Consider the following 17537-nt stretch of genomic DNA (forward strand, 5'->3'; position numbering starts at 1 on the left):
TCCTACCATAATGGAATAGTTAAGTGAAGAAAAGGTTCATCCCCCCCTACAAGGATCAATAAATCTGCAAATATGTTCTGCAAACCTAAGGAAATTTATCCAGATTGTAGCCTGCCTTATCTCCTGTTGCTTACTGAATAACAATACATCACATGAATTATCGCATAAAATGTGTGGGTACAGTAACTAATGTGGCATTAATGATGGATGAGTAGAGATCTGTGACGTTGAACAAACACCTTATTTGCAAGAGCACTTTCCCCAACGGATGAAACAGGTGACCTTGTCTTTAAAGGCTTACAAAGTGAAGTTAATGATCTGCAGAGTTAGGATAAAAATCTTACCTGAAATTTATCCACAGATTCCTCTTAGCCTGCCATTGCACAGTACATTCAAACTGAAACACCATGTAACTGCTGTATGGAAAATCAGCTGAATAGTATAGTTCAAATCCTGCCATTGCTGACACAGTGGGGAGGAATTGGCTATTGCACCCTTTGCAAAAGTCTCCTACTAGCTGGGGTAGGACTCCATGAGGAAGGCTGGGAGTGATGTCTGGATATACATCCTTTGCTATTCCTCGAAGCAAAAAGCATGCCCCTTTCTAGAATCTGCTGTGCTGACTGCTGCACTTGTGCTAGATATCTGTGGCGCCATGGGCTAGCCATGACTCTTTGCCTACACACCATGCCCCTTCAGGGACCTCCGACACGTGGGCCAGAGTGTTAACACGTAGCCTCTCCCAGGGTTGTTTTACTCCCTGTGGAGAGATTCCATCTTGATGGTTGTATGAGAAGAACATCCCTTATGCCCTGTTGTGTGATGGGGCAGCACAGGGCAGAATTTAGGCCTGAGGATGAGGCAGTGTCACAAACACTGGAAAATTCCTGGCAAGCCACCCCTCAGTTCTATTTGCTGACAGTTCCCCCAATATAAACTGCTACCCACCAAAGCCTCTCACCAGCAGGGAGAGGTATTATATTTTACTGCCCTCTCACAGTTTGCTACTCCAATATTTCCCTATCTGCTGGTACTATGGTAGCAAGTTGTGATGGACAGGGGTCCCGCTTGTCATAGTTTACCCCTGTGAAATCTCTGTTTTACATTTGGATACAAACCAAACAAGATTTTTCTAGTTTAGAAAGATTTATGAATGTAATAAGGTATAAAAACAAAAATACCTGTTGTGTAAATTTTAATAATTGTTTTAAGACCAGGCATCTAAAAATATTGTTAGACGCAGTATAATGCATAAGAGTAAATCACCCTTTCCTACACAGAAAGCATCCAGGTAGGACTAGATTAAGTCATAGACATTATAGGTCTGTGCCTAGAGACCCAGCTACTGCAGTCAGGTGATTACATCAGAATCCCAACTTTTCACTTATTACAAATAAACAAACATTTGTAGCCCTCATGGTTAGCCCTCTAGCCCTCATAGTTGCAAGAAAGAATCTTGAAAATGTAAAAGTGACACATGCCACTAGAATCTCCCGAAGATATTGAACAGTAGCTACTAAAGATAAGCATTTTTAAAATCAGCAGGTCCAGATAATTTGCATTCAAGAGTTTTAAAAGAGCTGGCTAAGGAACTCACTGGACCATTAATGTTGATTTTCAATAAGACTTGGAGCACTGGGGAAGTTCCAGAAGACTGGAAGAAAACTAATGTTGTTCCAGCTTTCAACAAACAGGGTAACCAGGATTAATGGGTAATCAGAGATCTGTCAGCCTAACATCGATCCTGGGCAAGATAATGGAGTGGCTGATATGGAACTTGATTAATAAAGAATTAAAAGAGAGAGTAATGTAATTAATGGAAATCAACATGGCTTATGGAAAATAGATTTTGTCAAACTAACTTGATTTTTTATGAGATTACAAGTTTGGTTGATAAAGGTAACAGTGTTGAGCTGGTATATTTAGACTTCTGTAAAGCATTTGACTTGGTGTTACATGCCATTTTCATTAGTAACTAGAATGATATAACATTAACATGGCACACAATAAATGAACTAAAAGCTGCCCAACTGATAGGTCTTAAAATGTAATCATAAATTGGGAATCATATTAATGCCATGGAAGACAACATAAAATTATCACTGAAAGTTTGCAGATGACACAATAGTTGAGGAAGTGGTAAATAACAGAGGACAGGTCACCGATTCAGAGCAATCTAGATTGTTTGGTTAACTGGGCACAAGCCAACAATATGCATTTTAATACAGCTAAATGTAACTTAGACTCATAGACTTTAAGGTCAGAAGGGACCATTATGATCATCTAGTCTGACCTCCTGCACAATGCATGCCACAGAATCTTACCCATCCACTTCTACAACAAACCCCTAACCTATGTCTGAGTTATTGAAGTCTCAATGGTTTGACGACCTCAAGCTGCAGAGAATCCTCCAGCAAGTGACCCATGCCTCACACTGCAGAGGAAGGCAAAAACCCTCCAGGGCCTCTGCCAATCTGCCCTGGAGGAAAATTCCTTCCCGACCCCAAATATGGCGATCAGTTAAACCCTGAGCATGTGGGCAAAGCTCACTCGCCGGCACCCAGGAAAGAATTCTCTGCAGTAACTCAGATCCCATCCCATCTAACATCCCATCACAGACCACTGGGCATACTTATCTGCTGATAATCAAAGATCAATTGTCAAAATTAATTGCCAAAATTAGGCTATCCCATCATATCATCCCTTCATACCATCATACAGGATGGGGGACTGTAGTGGGTTAGCAGTGGCTCCTCCCCCTCTGGGTCAGTGGAAGGCCTCCCCTCCTCACTACATCGTGGGGGTGTTGCTCACAGCTGGGGAAGTAGCTGAATCGATCTCAGTCTGTAGCTCTGGTTGGCAGTCTCTAGCCCGCAATCAGAGCAGTGAAGGGTCGGTGGCTCAGACCCGCACTTGGGCAAGCAGCAAATAAACAGTACGCTGAGCCCTTAGTTGGCAACTCCTCCTCAGCTTGATCAGGAGCAACATTGGCCTGTCCTCAGCATCGCAGGGGTCTGCGGCAGTCTCCCAGTTTGGGAGCCGGCAGAAGGCATCTGGCTCCTTCAGTGGCTGCAGCCCATCTGGGAGCTTTCAGACCCACCTTTTGTACTTACTGTCCTGCCCACTGACTTCTGGTGGGCGGGGTGAGCATGGCCCGGTTCCACCCACCAGGGCTGTGCAAGTGACCCCTCCCCTATGGGTCCATGGGAGGCCACTCCAACTCACTGCAGGGACTCATTCCTGGGAAGCTGTGACCCTGGAAAATATTTGGGGGTCATGGTGAATAATCAGCTGAACATGAGCTTCCAAGAGATGCTGATGCTAAAATAGCTAATGGGATCCTGGTTTGCATTAATAGAAGACTCTCAAGGAGGAGTTAGAGGAATTATTTTACCTCAGTATTTGGCACTGCTGGAATACTGTGTCCAGTTCTGTTGCCCACAATTGAAGAAGGATGTTGAAACATTGGGGAGGGTTTAGAGAAGAGCCACGAGAATGATTAAAGGATTAGAAAACATATCTTAGGGTAGATTCAAGGAGCTTAACAAAGAGAAGGTTAAGGGGTGATTTGATTACTGTCTATAAGTAGCTACACAGGAAACAAATATTCAGTAATGGGCTCTACAATCTAGCAGAGAAAAGTGTAACAGGTTCCAATGGCTGGAAGTTGAAGCTAGATAAATTCAGTCTAGAAATAAGGTGTAATTGTTTCACAATGAGAGTAATTAACCACTGGAACAATTTACCAAAGGTTGTGGTGGATTCTCCATCAATGACCATATTAAAATCAAGACTGCATGTTGATCTAAAAGATCTGCTCTAGGAATTATCTGGGGGCAGTTCTATGGCCTGTGCCATGCAGGAGGTCAGACTAGATGATCACAATGGTCTTTCTGGCCTTGGAATCTATGACTAGTTACAGCTCTGACAGACTTATGCAATCTCAGTGATGGAACACGCAGCCATAGGTATGAAAATGCATGCCCACTTCTTGGCAAACCTGGGTGGATCTTCATTTATTTTAATACTAATACACTGGGGGGGGAAAAGCTGAAATCTGACTAAGAAAGAGAGAGGGTTTTAAAGCAGCTGCGGGAGGGGGAGCCCACTTAAATATTTTTAGATGGACGATTACAGGCACTGAACAAAAAGCAGCAGAAGAATAAAGCAATGAGGCGTTAGGAAGAGTGGAGACTTAAAAGAAAGAGGGAATGAATGAAGGGAGGCAGATTAAGATGACATTTACTTTACATGACATTTCTGCAACTGTGGTTAAACTGTAGCTTGGCCGCATCCTTCACCAAGATAAAGAACAATACTGTTAAGAATGTCCCAACTTTAGGAGGCATGGGGAGGAATTACATATTTGAGGCTATCAAGTGATTGCAGTTTCCCCTTTTAGAAGTTCTAACCATCACCCCCTGCCCTCTTTCTATTTGAAAAGCTGACAGGTTTAAATAGAGTGTACGAAACCGCTACTTGTTTTGCAGGACACTGTTCCTGAGCTGTCTTTGGCCGGTTTCTTTACACACAGTCACTCTTTCAAATTGCAGTTTTGATTACTTTGGGGCTGTTTTTCATGCTATGCTGTTATTTGTTTTAGTGAACTCTGCTTTCCCTATCATTGGAGTAAAAGGAGATTCTGCAAGCCTTCAGAACAGTTATGCTGTGCAAAACTTTTGCACATTACTGTAAAATAGCTTGAAATGGAAATGAGGACAGAGAACATATAATCATGTTTAGCAGCTAGGGAAGATGGGGAGAAACGAGGAGCTTAAAGAAAAGAGAGAAATTGCCACAAAAATCACACAGAGAAAGGAACAGTTTCCTAGCAGACCCAGAATGCCCGACAAATGCAGTAGGGAGTATCAGGAACCCCCATCTTCATCCATTGAACTGCTCAGTTGCTAGTGGCAGGGTGTGTGTGTGTGTGCGCGCGCACTGTTTTGCATTGGACTGCCTTGTTCCAGTCATCCCTCGCCAGGGTGGAACATGAAGCTGCTAGTGGGAGCATCCTCAGCCTTTCCCAGGCAGCTGGGCTTGCTTAGCCTTTCTGCTCACTGGAGGCTCCCCTGTCAAACACAGGCTTCCCCTGCCCCATTCCATCAAAACTTGGGATTCCCCCCCCTCCCCACAACATGGCTGTCTCACTCCCTCCGAAACACTCTTAACTCTCCATACGCCTTTGGTCAGACACTCCCCATAACAGCAACAGCTGCTTAGGAGCAAAATGGCACCAATATGTTGCTGCTAACAAGCATCTACTGTATAGTTTATTCCAAATATGCAAAGCGAAATAAGCTATACCAGGATAAAATGCCTTATGCCTGTGCTGTGTTCCAGCATAGGAGTATGAGCCAAGACAGTGCAATACTCCTCCTGCCACATGCCGTCCTCTCTCATCAACACTTCTTGAAAGTAGAGTCGTCTATGTTCCTAAGTTTTACCTAAGCATACTATCATAGTCTATTGCCCCCTATTGGGAAGCTATCTATTGAAATGCTAGGCTAGTTGCACCCACAAGCCTAGCTTTTAAAAAATAAATTAAAAAAAAAATCCCACCCTTTACTGAATAAGCTATCCCCATAAAAATTTAGTGTAGCCAGGCCCGACACTCTAGAAGGAAGAAATTCTGCTTCTTTCTTCATTTAATGACTGTGCGGCCAATTCTTCTCACACTCTTGAAACTCTAGAGTCACTCCATTTCACCCAATCTGTGTAAGAGGACAGATAGGACCTTTGACCACGCAATTGTGTTTTCTGTTGTGACCAGGCAGTTGGGTATTTCTATCAATGTTTAAAGAGTTTAGGATCCTTGCTGGAATGCCTGATCCCCTGTTTAACTCTGGCTGTAGCAAGAATTATTCGTTTTTAGCTTTAAGAGATCCTGGCTGTATGAAATCATGTTTTTAACCCTGGTCATGAGAGGCCAAGATTGTCTGCACATGGAAGTTAATCCAAAATATCCAGACTAAGGTAAGGTGTGAATTTAAAGGAGTGGATTCAGGGCCGCCCGGGGGGGGGCAAGAGGGGCAATTTGCCCCAGGCCCCGGGCTCCGCAGGGGCCCCCATGAGTTTTTCGGGGTCCCTGAAGCGGGGTCCTTCACTCGCTCCAGGGGGCCCGGAAAACTCTTGCGAGGCTGGGCCCTGGAGCTTCTTCCACTCCCGGTCTTTGCCGACGGGGGGATCCCACCAGTGAATTACTGCTGAAGCGGGACCTGCCGCTGAAGTGCAACCCGGTCTTCGTCAGTAATACGGCAGCGGCGGGCCTTTCCGTTCCGGGACCCACTGCCGAAGTGTCCCGCAGACCCGCAGCGGGGGCCCCCCGCCGCCAAACAGGGCCAGCTCTAGACATTTCGCCGCGCAGGGGGCGCCCTGCCGCTTGCCGGTCCCGTGGCTCCGGTAGACCTCCTGCAGGCACGCCTGCGGGAGGTCCACCGGAGCCGCCTGCTGCCGACGGCCCCAGGCCCCCGGAATCCTCTGGGTGGCCCTGAGTGGATTGAGCTAATTCAGAGATCATCAGGAATAGCTAATCAGAAATGGCTATTCTCAAATAACTTCTTGTGTAGTCCTAAATGAACACAGGACCTAAGCACTATAATACTACTATGGAGACTTCCCCATGTTGTCACTTCTACAGGCGGAAAGAGCAGGGCAGGACAGGACCAATGCACATGGTGGTGGCCAGGGAGAGAGGACACGTTTGTTGTTTCTGCTATATTTGTTGTAGGGAAAAAACAGGACTAAACTCGACTCTGCCCTTGTCAACACCGCATCTTTCACCAATACTAAATTCCCATCTGTATAAATGCTCAGGTGAAACTCTTATTACTCCTCTCTGTGTGGATGGGCTACTTGAGAGTGGGTTCTTCTGCATCTACGGGACTGCAGGGGGTGTAGGGGGGAAATAGCACTAGGCCTTTAAAAGGCAGCTTAGCTGAATCAAATTGAGTTTCCAAAGCAACAATGAAGAAAAGTCCACAGCCACCTTGAGTCTGGTCTGTCAGTTAGCATTAAAGACTGAGTCACTGACGTTTTAGAAACCTTACTAGGGATCATTGATGTCAAAGCACTCAGAATCAAACTCCCTACCGCAAGATTTAAAATTGACCATGCAGTGGCCATGTACAGAAAGCCATGGGATGGACTGTATTGGTTAAAGCACTCTGACGGGCAACTGAACCTTTTGAGCAACTGCACAATAGGAAGGCTGAGGGAAACCACATGATCCGAGCTGATCAGTTTTTGTTTAAGGAGTTTCCTTCCCATCTGTAAAGCTCAAGAGCTGAAGGAGCTACAGGTACCAAGTGTGCAGCTGTGAGATTCCAGGACAGTCCAAAGGTTATGCTTAGGGCAGCGTGTAGAGTGCAGACACTGCGCGCTGAGTTAGCACAGATATAAAGAGCAGTGTAGATGTCGCGGCACTGCTGAGGAGGGTAGAGTAGACAGAGCGCCCTACGTGCTTGAACCCTAGGGTATATGATAGGGCTTTCGAGCTGTGCTCCGGCTCCCCTCCAGTTCCAGGCAAAAACCTGCAGCTCCACTGCTCTGGAGCTGCTCCGTGCTCCAGCTCCGGGCTTCGCTCCAAAGCGCTAGTATATAACCTATGTGGCTCTCTACACATCCACACAGTGTCTACCCCATCTTCGCTGCTAATTTTAGCGGTGTAGCTGTGACGTTGCAGTCTATATGATTTTATAAAAACGTGATAATGAGTAATTATAATGTAACTGGAATATGCTTCATGCAGAAGGTCTCTTGTAAGGTATCATTACAAATCTTATTGTCTAGTGAATGTGATCATCCTATTTGTATAAAGGTATCACTCTTGTATCTGATGAGGCCATGGCTACACTCACACTTTACAGCGCTGCAACTTTCGTGCTCAGAGGTGTGAAAAAACACCCCCCTGAGCGCTGCAAGATACAGCGCTGTAAAGCGTCAGTGTAATCAGGGTGGCAGCGCTGGGAGCACGGCTCCCAGTGCTGCACGCTACACTCATAAGGGATGTGGTTTACATGCAGCGCTGGGAGAGCTGTCTCCCAGCGCTGCCGCTCTGACTACACTCACACTTCAAAGCGCTGCCGGGGCAGCGCTTTGAAATTCCAAGTGTAGCCATACCCTCAAACTAGAAATATGAAATACAACTCTGAGGGCCTGTTGTAATTATGCAAAGTGTGGGCCTTTAATGGTGCTTTGGAATCTTAATGGCTCCCATCAACCAGGACAATTGACTGGATGGCTCTGTTTGCAGGCAAGCCTTCCTGTGAGTCAGGCTGGGAGGAATGAAGGCTTGGGGTCTTACAGTGACATGTGATCATGAACAGAATCCATCTTTAACCTGGTGCTTTTCCAGTGGAGGGTGCGGGGGACCCAGAGGGACAAAGGATTCCTGCCTTTTTGTGGAAAGACAGAGATCCATGATATAACCCTATATGATTCAGGCACTCATGTTGCAAATCTAGTTCTTGGCAGTGTTACATGTGTTTTTACAAACAGAATTTAAACTCCACAGACATAAATTTACAGCCTTACAATACTGGTGATTTCCTAGTCTAAAAATAAAGTCCAAAACCTCAACAATGTGGGGTAACAAATTGTGAGTTTTGTGTTAATTGACTTAATAGAGAAGGTTACATCCGATAGGCAGGAGCCAAAAAAAACAGACAACAGCTTGATGGTCAAAGCAGATTTTAAGGGTAGATCTTCACTGAAAATCAAATGTGTGTTCATAGCATGGATTAGTTAGCTCAGGTTAGCTAATAAGGGTTAAAATAAGAATGAAAACATGGTAACTTGGCTTTTAACTTTCGTTAGCAGCTCAACTTCAACCCCAGCTTTAATTGGAGCTGCTAATCAGAGTTAAAAGCCAAGTTCTTGTGCCTTCCCGGCTATTTTAGCCCAAGTTAAGAAAACACTCTTTTTTTTTGTTTTGTGTTTTGTAGTGAAGACGTCTAAGATGACTAAGCGTCAGGATTTTGACAGGTGAATTAAGCACACCAGTCAGAAGTTTAACTTCTCTGATCACAAATAGTTGAATGATTTATACAATCAACATATCCAGCTCTTTCCTGTTGGCTTTGCAAGTGTGTAATTTTTTTTCTTTAGATAAGTACAGATACAAATAGGAGATCCTATCCCAGGTTTTTGAGGTCCCTACCATAAACGGCAAGAACAAATTATAGCAAATTTGCTTTGCTTTAAAAATTTATTTTAAAAATGTCCTATATTGAAAGACTGGCATTTTCCAAATGACTGAATAAGTGGACTACAGGGTGTGTCTTTAACATTGACCTAATCAGTATTTTATTGTGTGAAGCAAGGAGATTGTATGGGGCTAGTATTCAAAATTAACATAAAACTATATTATAGTTTTTAACAGAACAGCATGTCCCTAAGAAAAGCAATGCATCTTCCTCCTCTTGTCCCTCGGCTCTTGATTGTAATGTAAATTTAATCCTAAAGCCCTAACAGGCAGATGGAGGACACACTGTTCAAGCTCTGTCTTCTGCAAAGAAACATCAAATGAAACCTTTTTCAGGCTGCTGCTTCGTATTTGTTTCTTATCTGCTCCAGTGGCTAGTGGAACCTTTTAGCAATGAACTCGGGCAGCTGGGAGAATATTGTTAACATTCCCTGTCCCTTCCCTTAGTCATTTTTGTGCATCTGTTTATCGTAGGCTTATTCAAATATGTGCATCTTACAGGATAGCCTCACCTGGTGTCAGTCAGTGTAGCTCCACTGACTTTAATGGAGCAATCCTAGTTTACACCAGCAGGGAATCAAAGTACAATGCATGGAAAACAAGTACCTTGACTAACTACATCAATACAACTTCAATCTTAACTAGAGAACTCTTAAAAAAATAAATAAATCCTTCTTGGCAACTAACAAGGTTTCCACCATGGCCTCGGACATAACTTCCCATCCACCAAGTGGTATAATAATATCGTGACAGTCAGGGAAATGAAACATCACACTCCCTGCATATCGAGATGGGCATATATAACATAGAACAGATGTGATAAACTGGAAGTTTTGTGACAGGTTTAAAAATTAATGACTTTCTTCTTTCTGTCACTGCCCCTCAGGTATGTCCTTTCCCTAACTGTTTCAGATTTTGGTGATCTACAAACCTCTTGGCCTTTAATCCAGATCTCTGTCATAGTAGTGCTGAATACTGGCCACTAATTTATAGGACACCACTACACCGAGCTTCCCTTGGTGCACGTGAGTTGGTTTTGAAACTAGATTAGGAACAGAACATAGGTTTCCTGCACAGTAGCAAAGAACGTGTATACTCGCAATCCTTATTGAGGTGAAATTCCCATAGAAGGAATTATTTCTTCTTCTTTTTTTATTAAGGTCTAAAGGCAACAAGTGGGAATATGCTAAGTAAAGGGTCTTCTCTCCCTGAGAAAGCAGGGAGTGAATATTCTTACAGCAATAGGTACCAGTGTCATGCACATCAAGAATCACTGATGTATAACCACTGAGAATTAGCTCTTGCTATAGAGAGTTTCAAACTGAGCATACTTTGCACACCCCTTTCTTTTCAGGTTAGATTTTTTTCAGTAGTTAGTCCTGTTTTTCCTCCTCAGGTGAGCTCTTGAAAAACAATCTCCATATCTAGGACCCTGAAAGTCTTGAGATGTTAGATACATATGTACACTTCAACCGCCCATCATCTCTGCATCATGCATCACTCCTTCAACTTCAAGGGACCATGTAACCAACGTTGATCTCAAAATGAATCTTTTCCACAGAACATTGCATTGCATTTGACCATCAGGCCAGAACAAGGTCCAGGAAAAACAAACACTCCCACCAATGCCTCAATGTAGGAATCTACAGCTCAACTTGTGCGTCCACAAAACGCACCTGCAGGCAGGTGAATAAAATGCACTAAGAGCTTCCACATTGATTTGACCATTTCTACCAGTATCCTAACTTGGCTTGCCTACTTTTATCAATAGTGATTATTGCATAACACCTGAACGTGCCCTAAGAACTTTGTAAAAGACACTAAAATATTAGATGAGTAAAGGGTTATGAATAGGAAGGAAGGGAGTAAGAAAGAATGGTGCTAACAGCCATAGGATTATGTGTTTACACAGATTTGACACATGCGCATCAGGATAGTCCAGCAAGTACATCAAATACGAGGAAGATAATGAATACACTTGACTCACTGATCGTGGCCATTGACCAAAAAAGTGAGGTTGTAAGTTATGCTGCCAGTGATATCACTGTACCTGAGGAGATCAAATTATAGGTGGTAAGGTCAGACTGTATCATCATGAATGTCTAGTCAAACCCCATGTTCAAAACCTCCACCCATCTAATATGACATTCTTTTCCATCTCTCTCTCTGATTGGGCATTTGCCTCGCCAACCCACAATCCCTTGACTGTGTACCCCCAAGAGAACATGAATGATGGAAGTATGACCAAGTGGCCATATATCTGAGACTATATATATTCTATTCAAAGAGAAAAACAGAGAGAGAGGGGTGCTGGAACAATTTTTATAGTGGGGGTGCTGAGTGTCATTGAACCAAACTATAAACCCTGTATATAAATGGAAACCACTTCAAGTCAGGCAGTGCTGCAGCACCCCTAGTTCCAGCTCCTATAGAAAGAGAGAAACATCAATATATAAAATAAGCCAGCCAGGGCCATGAACAGTTCTGGAAGCATCTTGTGTTGCTATTTTCCTAGTTATATTTTCATCTCAGAAACCACACTGCAGACCTGATGTGGAGAAGTATTGATTGCCCACTGAAGACAATGATAGAATCAAAGATTTTCAGCAGCTCTCAGGATCAGACCTTGAATGTGACATTAGTACTGACTTAACGGAGGAAATATACAAATAGCTACTTAGCAGCTGCAGTCACAATAAAAAGGAACTGCTGTCTTAATTACTCTCTGCAAACTATTTCCCACTATTTACATGCACATTGGAGCTGGTAAAAAAAAAAAATTTACTGGACTTTTCCTGGGGAATGAAAATGGCTTTTTGACAAAAGGGAAATTTTCTCATGAAATTTTGGGTTCTGTCAACAGTTTTCAGGTCTCTGTTTTTCCAACAAAAACCTGGAAAAAGTTTGTAAGGAATTTGGATGGAAATGAAGATGATGTGTCTGCAAAAAATTTTCATGGCACATGCAGATGTTTCTGCCACTCTAGTGCGTATTAATAGAGCAAATGGCCATAAGCAATGCATCTGTCCACAATGTGTGGAAATCTTTGAAAGATGCAAGTAGAAACGTGCAGAGGCATGAGGAGATGTCATCCAAGGCAAAGGTTCTGTCTGACAAGTTTAATTCTAATAATTTACCAGCAGGGGTCGGCAAACTTTTCAATACCACACTCACTATCTATGTAGCTTTGGTATTAACACACACAAAAGGGTGTGTGCAAGACAATCATAATACTTGCTTGTACTTGTATCTTCTCCAATTGATGGACAATATTTGCTTGTGTTTCGTATGTATAGCCATATTTGCTCCCAAGTAGTCAAGCATTGTCAAGCCTGAAAATGGCTGCTGGCCTTTTGTAAGCAATACGCAGCAGAATGTGCTGCAAGATAGTCTCTGCAAGGTGTTTTCATAAGAATTAAAATTATACAGCTTAAACACAATCCAGAAGACAGCTGCATCAGCCCAAAAAAGTTGACCCAGCACCAGCCCCATTTCCCCAAAATTCTTAGCCCTCTCATAATTCTTGGGAACAGACGGGCCTTTCAGCAAGCATTGAAGGCCAACATGCTCTGCTTAATTTGTAATGAAAGAGGTGCTGGAGCTCAAGCAAATTTTTTTTTACTCTCATAACTGATGCTGGAAGTACAGAGATGCCAGGGCTATGAACTGCCAAGCCTAGAGGTGACAGCACAGGCACCGATTCCCCAAAGTGCCAAGGAGTGCTCTACCCCGGCTCTGCCCCTCAATCTACCCCTTCCCCCAAAGTCCCGCCCCTGCCCCCCTCTTCCCATCCAATTCTGCCCTCTCCCTGCCCCACCCCAGCCCCTGAGCATGCCTCATCCTTGCTTCTTCCACCCTCCCTCCCATCCTCCTGCAGGCAGCTGAACAGCTGATTGTGGCAGGCAGGTGGAGGGAGGGGAAGTTGCTGATCAGCAGGGCCTGCAAGCGGGCAGGAGGCACTGGGGGGAAGCTGATTTTTTCCCTGTGGGAGTCGGCACCTATGGGTGCTGGGGCTCAGCCTCGGCACAAATTAAGCACTGCCATTCAGCTAGCACTTCTTTAGACCGAGATAGTGGGAGTGAATTCCACAATTAAAGACTCTGATATAAGAAGCCTTCTTGTCACCTTTGGGGGCAGTAGCCTCTACTGAATGCAGCTGAGGCAAGGGCTCACACCCAGTATATGCCCATAATTTAATAAGAAGCCAGTGCAGATCACAGAATGAGAGTGTGAACTGCTTCCAGCAGGATACTCTGCACAGCAAATAGGCAGCTGCTTTCTGTATGTGCCTGTTTCTGACATCAGTTAATTCCAAAATATACCTTACCCCATAAGAGAAATAACTAGGGTTCCCTGTATATAGAATATCTATTCTTAATATGTTTATAGGGATTTTAAGGTTATAACAGTAGATAGAAACAAAAACAATGTGCACCTAGTAGCAAGTTCTGACCACTGACCAGCACTCAGTTTGGGAGGAAATACAGAGCTCCGGTTTTATATTTACATTGTTGGCTACATTTGCTGGACAGGTCTCAGAGCCAGATTGTATTTTTCATTAGCAGGGCTGCCACTCCCATGCAGGACAGAATTCTCACTGGTTTCAATGGGACCAGGATTTGGCTCACAGAGTGAAGTAAGAGCCAGGCCACAGTGCTGCAACTCACACACGAAACAGAGGAAAGGAAATGAAGCAGCTAGTACTGCCAGTACTTTGGAGGGAAAAAAAAGTCAGCATTTTACAAGAATGTCCCTTCAGATATACGTGTGTGTGTTTTTCAAGGAGCTTGTTCCCCACTGTGTTCTCTATCTTCTGTTTGGTATGCATAGTTCTTATGTCTCAACCTCAATAATTCCTTTACAGATGTGTTTATGTGGCAGACCCTTAATAGATAAAGTAATATCAATTCACATCCAGAAGAGTTTACGGCTCTTAGACTGGGGTTTCAGTTTGGACCCCATTTCTAGCAACAAAGTATTTTTGGTGTTTAAATTTTGTGCTATAAGGGGGTTAAATCCTGTCCCCCTCATTAGAAAAGCAGCAATTTAACCAACGTGAGACTCTTTCTAAGATTAAGGATTTCATAGTATCATAGAATTGGAAGGGACCTTGAGAGGTCACATATTCCAGTCCCCTGCACTCATGGCAGGACTAAGTATTATCTAGGTTTACCTTGATTTGAGGTTTTGATAAGGACCTAAGAGTTTTTTAAAAGTTTTGCTTCTGCTAATCTACATACAACCAACGCGTTTTTGAAAACCCGCTTCCGTCTTGAATATTTGTCTGTGTTTTCAAGTGCATTACAAGGCTGTGCTCACTTCATCACCCTAACATGTAGCTTTATATTCTTTGCTACTAGCAAAAAGAACAACACAGACACTGCATTTGAGCCTACATTTCTTTTGTGAACAATAAGACTGGTAATTAATTAACCTGTGAATCAGCAAGATGCTTAAACTTCTGTTTATGCACATGTTTAAGTCCCACTGAAATCAATAGGTATGAAGCATGTGCTTAAAGGTTATGCTGGATAGGGATGGAATTATGCATACATCAAATTAAGTACATACTTTAAGTGCTTGAATGAATCATGGCCTTAATTATTCGAGTACAATTTTACTTTTAAAGACAGTAAAAAAAAAAATCCCTAGAATACAGATGTTTTTGGACACTTAATTCTAGCCCCAGAATGTAGGGAGGTATTTTTAGTTAAGGTGGGGATAGGACATCATGAGTGATTTCAGAAATTTAATATGAATTGAAAATTCTCAGGGTTTTTTTTTAATTTTTTATTTCGATTAAGCTGATTTTATGATTCTATGAAGCCATATTTTTCCTGTGCTCTCTCACAGAGACTGTATATGTCCTTTCTTTTTCATCATTTCTCTTAATATAAAATAAGATCCAGGTAGTTTGAGTTTGCAGGAATGCAAGGAAAAGAAATCAACTCTTGATTTGTTAATGGACAGATTGGATAGGGATGTCACTAAGGCCTTGCCTACATGTGGAAAATGACAGACATAGCAATTCAACAATAACTATTCTCATATGATTTAAGTATTCCAGAAACCACCCCCTCCCATATGGACACACTATTCAGGAATAAAAGTGATTTTATTCTGGAATGATGTCACTTTTAGTCTAGAGTAGAGCATATTGAGAGCTATTCTGGAATATCTTATTATGCAATAGCTATGTCGGTCATTTCCCATGTAAACAAAGCCTAAGTATGTATTGGCTCCCACAACGTTACTTTTATGCTGCCACTTGCCAGATAGCCCCATGATAAATGTAATTAAGTATTAGGAGTTAGTTTGTACTCTTTTCTCTTCTAGTGCTTATACTGCATGTCACTTCAGAAATAGCCTGGGCTGGGGAATCAGATGCTGAGGCAGAACAGCAATGATCACATTTTCAAGAGGGTGTGTAAGTCACTTGGGAGCCGAGGGATAGGTCTTGACTTCAATCACGGGGTGTGGATGAAGCTCAGCAGACCTACCTGAGCCAGCTTTAATCTAGCTAGCTTGGGCTTCGGCGCAGGCTAGCCCCATGAGCAATTACCCAGGGTTCTGGGCAGGCTTGTACAGCCTGTGCAGAAGAATATGCTCCAAGGCTATGTGACTGCAGTACTCAAACAAGCTAGCTAGAGTATACATCTACACAAGCTGTAACCACACGTGTGATTGCAGTGTAGACAGACCGCTAGTTCCATTGTCTTTCAATGAGATCAAAGCTGCTAAGTCACTAAGACACTGCTGTAAATGTTATTCTTTGCCTTTTTAAAAAAAGAGTTTCCTTCACCAGCCTCGTGAATTTGGTATTCTTATGGGAATAAATTTTAAAAAAGAAATTGCATCCAAAAGCTCAAGAGAGAAACTTACTTCAACCATGCATAGAAAAAGAACCCCTTTGTTTGCTTCCATTACTCAGGTAGGTAAGAAGCTACGTTAATAAAGAGAAAACTTATTCAGATATGAAGTTAAAATAGGTAGGATGTCTGGCCTGATTTTCAAAAATACTATTACAAGTATTATGTTAAGTACCTCTAGGACACACTGACTTCAGTGGGACTTGGTCACACAGAACTTCTCCAAAAATCTAGTTATTAGCAAGAAAATACATCATCTTTACAAGATATACATAGCCAGTGTAACACAGAATTTGCATCTCACTCCATTGCATTTAGTTAACGTGTTGTGAACATGTGATTTCTCTCTTATGTGTTTTGTATAACTCAGCATTACAAAGTCTTCTATTGAAGAATGGTGCTACCTTCTGTTGGAAAAACAACACTCACCTGAGTATTTCACCTGCTACCTATCAAGCATCGTGTAAAACAGAGCCCTGTTAGCTGTCCTGTTCTTGACATCAGCAATTTCTTTCCCTGTCCTGTCATGAGAACATCTATTATCCAAACAGCTTTCAACGACCTTGACCTCTCAGTGGTTATTTCCAAAGGCCCCCAAAAGACAGATAGTTTTGACTACAGACTTTGAGCTCAGGTGCTGCAGCAGGTACAGTATCTCTCTCCACACTGAAATGACCATTGTTCTTTTATTAATGAACTATGGATAACCTTGAATTTGTCAGCCTGGTTAACGTACTTTTAGATTGGGAGGCAAACACTGCTGGTTTCCAGTTTTCCTCCTCCTTTTCCATAAATCGTTATGCATAGCACCTGCCACCCCCTCTATTCTTCAAGAAAAGCCCAAGGGAATCAACTCACTGAAGGAATAAAGAAATGAATTTCACCAGCAGCCTTGCTTTTAAACTTTGTGATTTTAACATTCGTTTTGGTCTGTGAAAAGGACCCTGGCTCTTCTTACTTCTCAATTAATGCCAAGTCCTGTCATGTCTTTAAAATCTGAGGAGTTTAAGGCCATGCATTGCTGTGAGTGGTGATCCTACAGTCAGCTCAGCTGCACTGCTGCCCGTTCCGGGCAGCTGCTGACCCAGACCCGACAGTGAGCATCCAGACTTTTACTAATCCCTCTGCACCAAAGGTTAGAGCCGAACTATGGCATTGTGGGTAGGGAACAAAAGGTGGCAAGGGCACGGGGGTGGGAGCTGAATGTCAGAGTAGATGCCTTTGTGTTATGCAACATAATGAGTGTATCATTTCATTACTGAGCATATGGAAGAGCATAATCACCCCTGGAGTGGCATATTATGTATTTTATATAAAATCCAACAGAAAACCCACTGGATAACTTATCTGGACTTCAGTATATTATACAGAAAAATTGATTACTTGATTTTGGCTTCTGGGTTCCTGATATTGAGTGTTTTAAATAAAAGCAGCTAGGTGGCTGACACTTGCCTATTAAAAAG

Source organism: Gopherus flavomarginatus, chromosome 19 (assembly GCF_025201925.1).
Source record: "Gopherus flavomarginatus isolate rGopFla2 chromosome 19, rGopFla2.mat.asm, whole genome shotgun sequence".
Lineage (NCBI taxonomy): Eukaryota > Metazoa > Chordata > Testudines > Testudinidae > Gopherus > Gopherus flavomarginatus.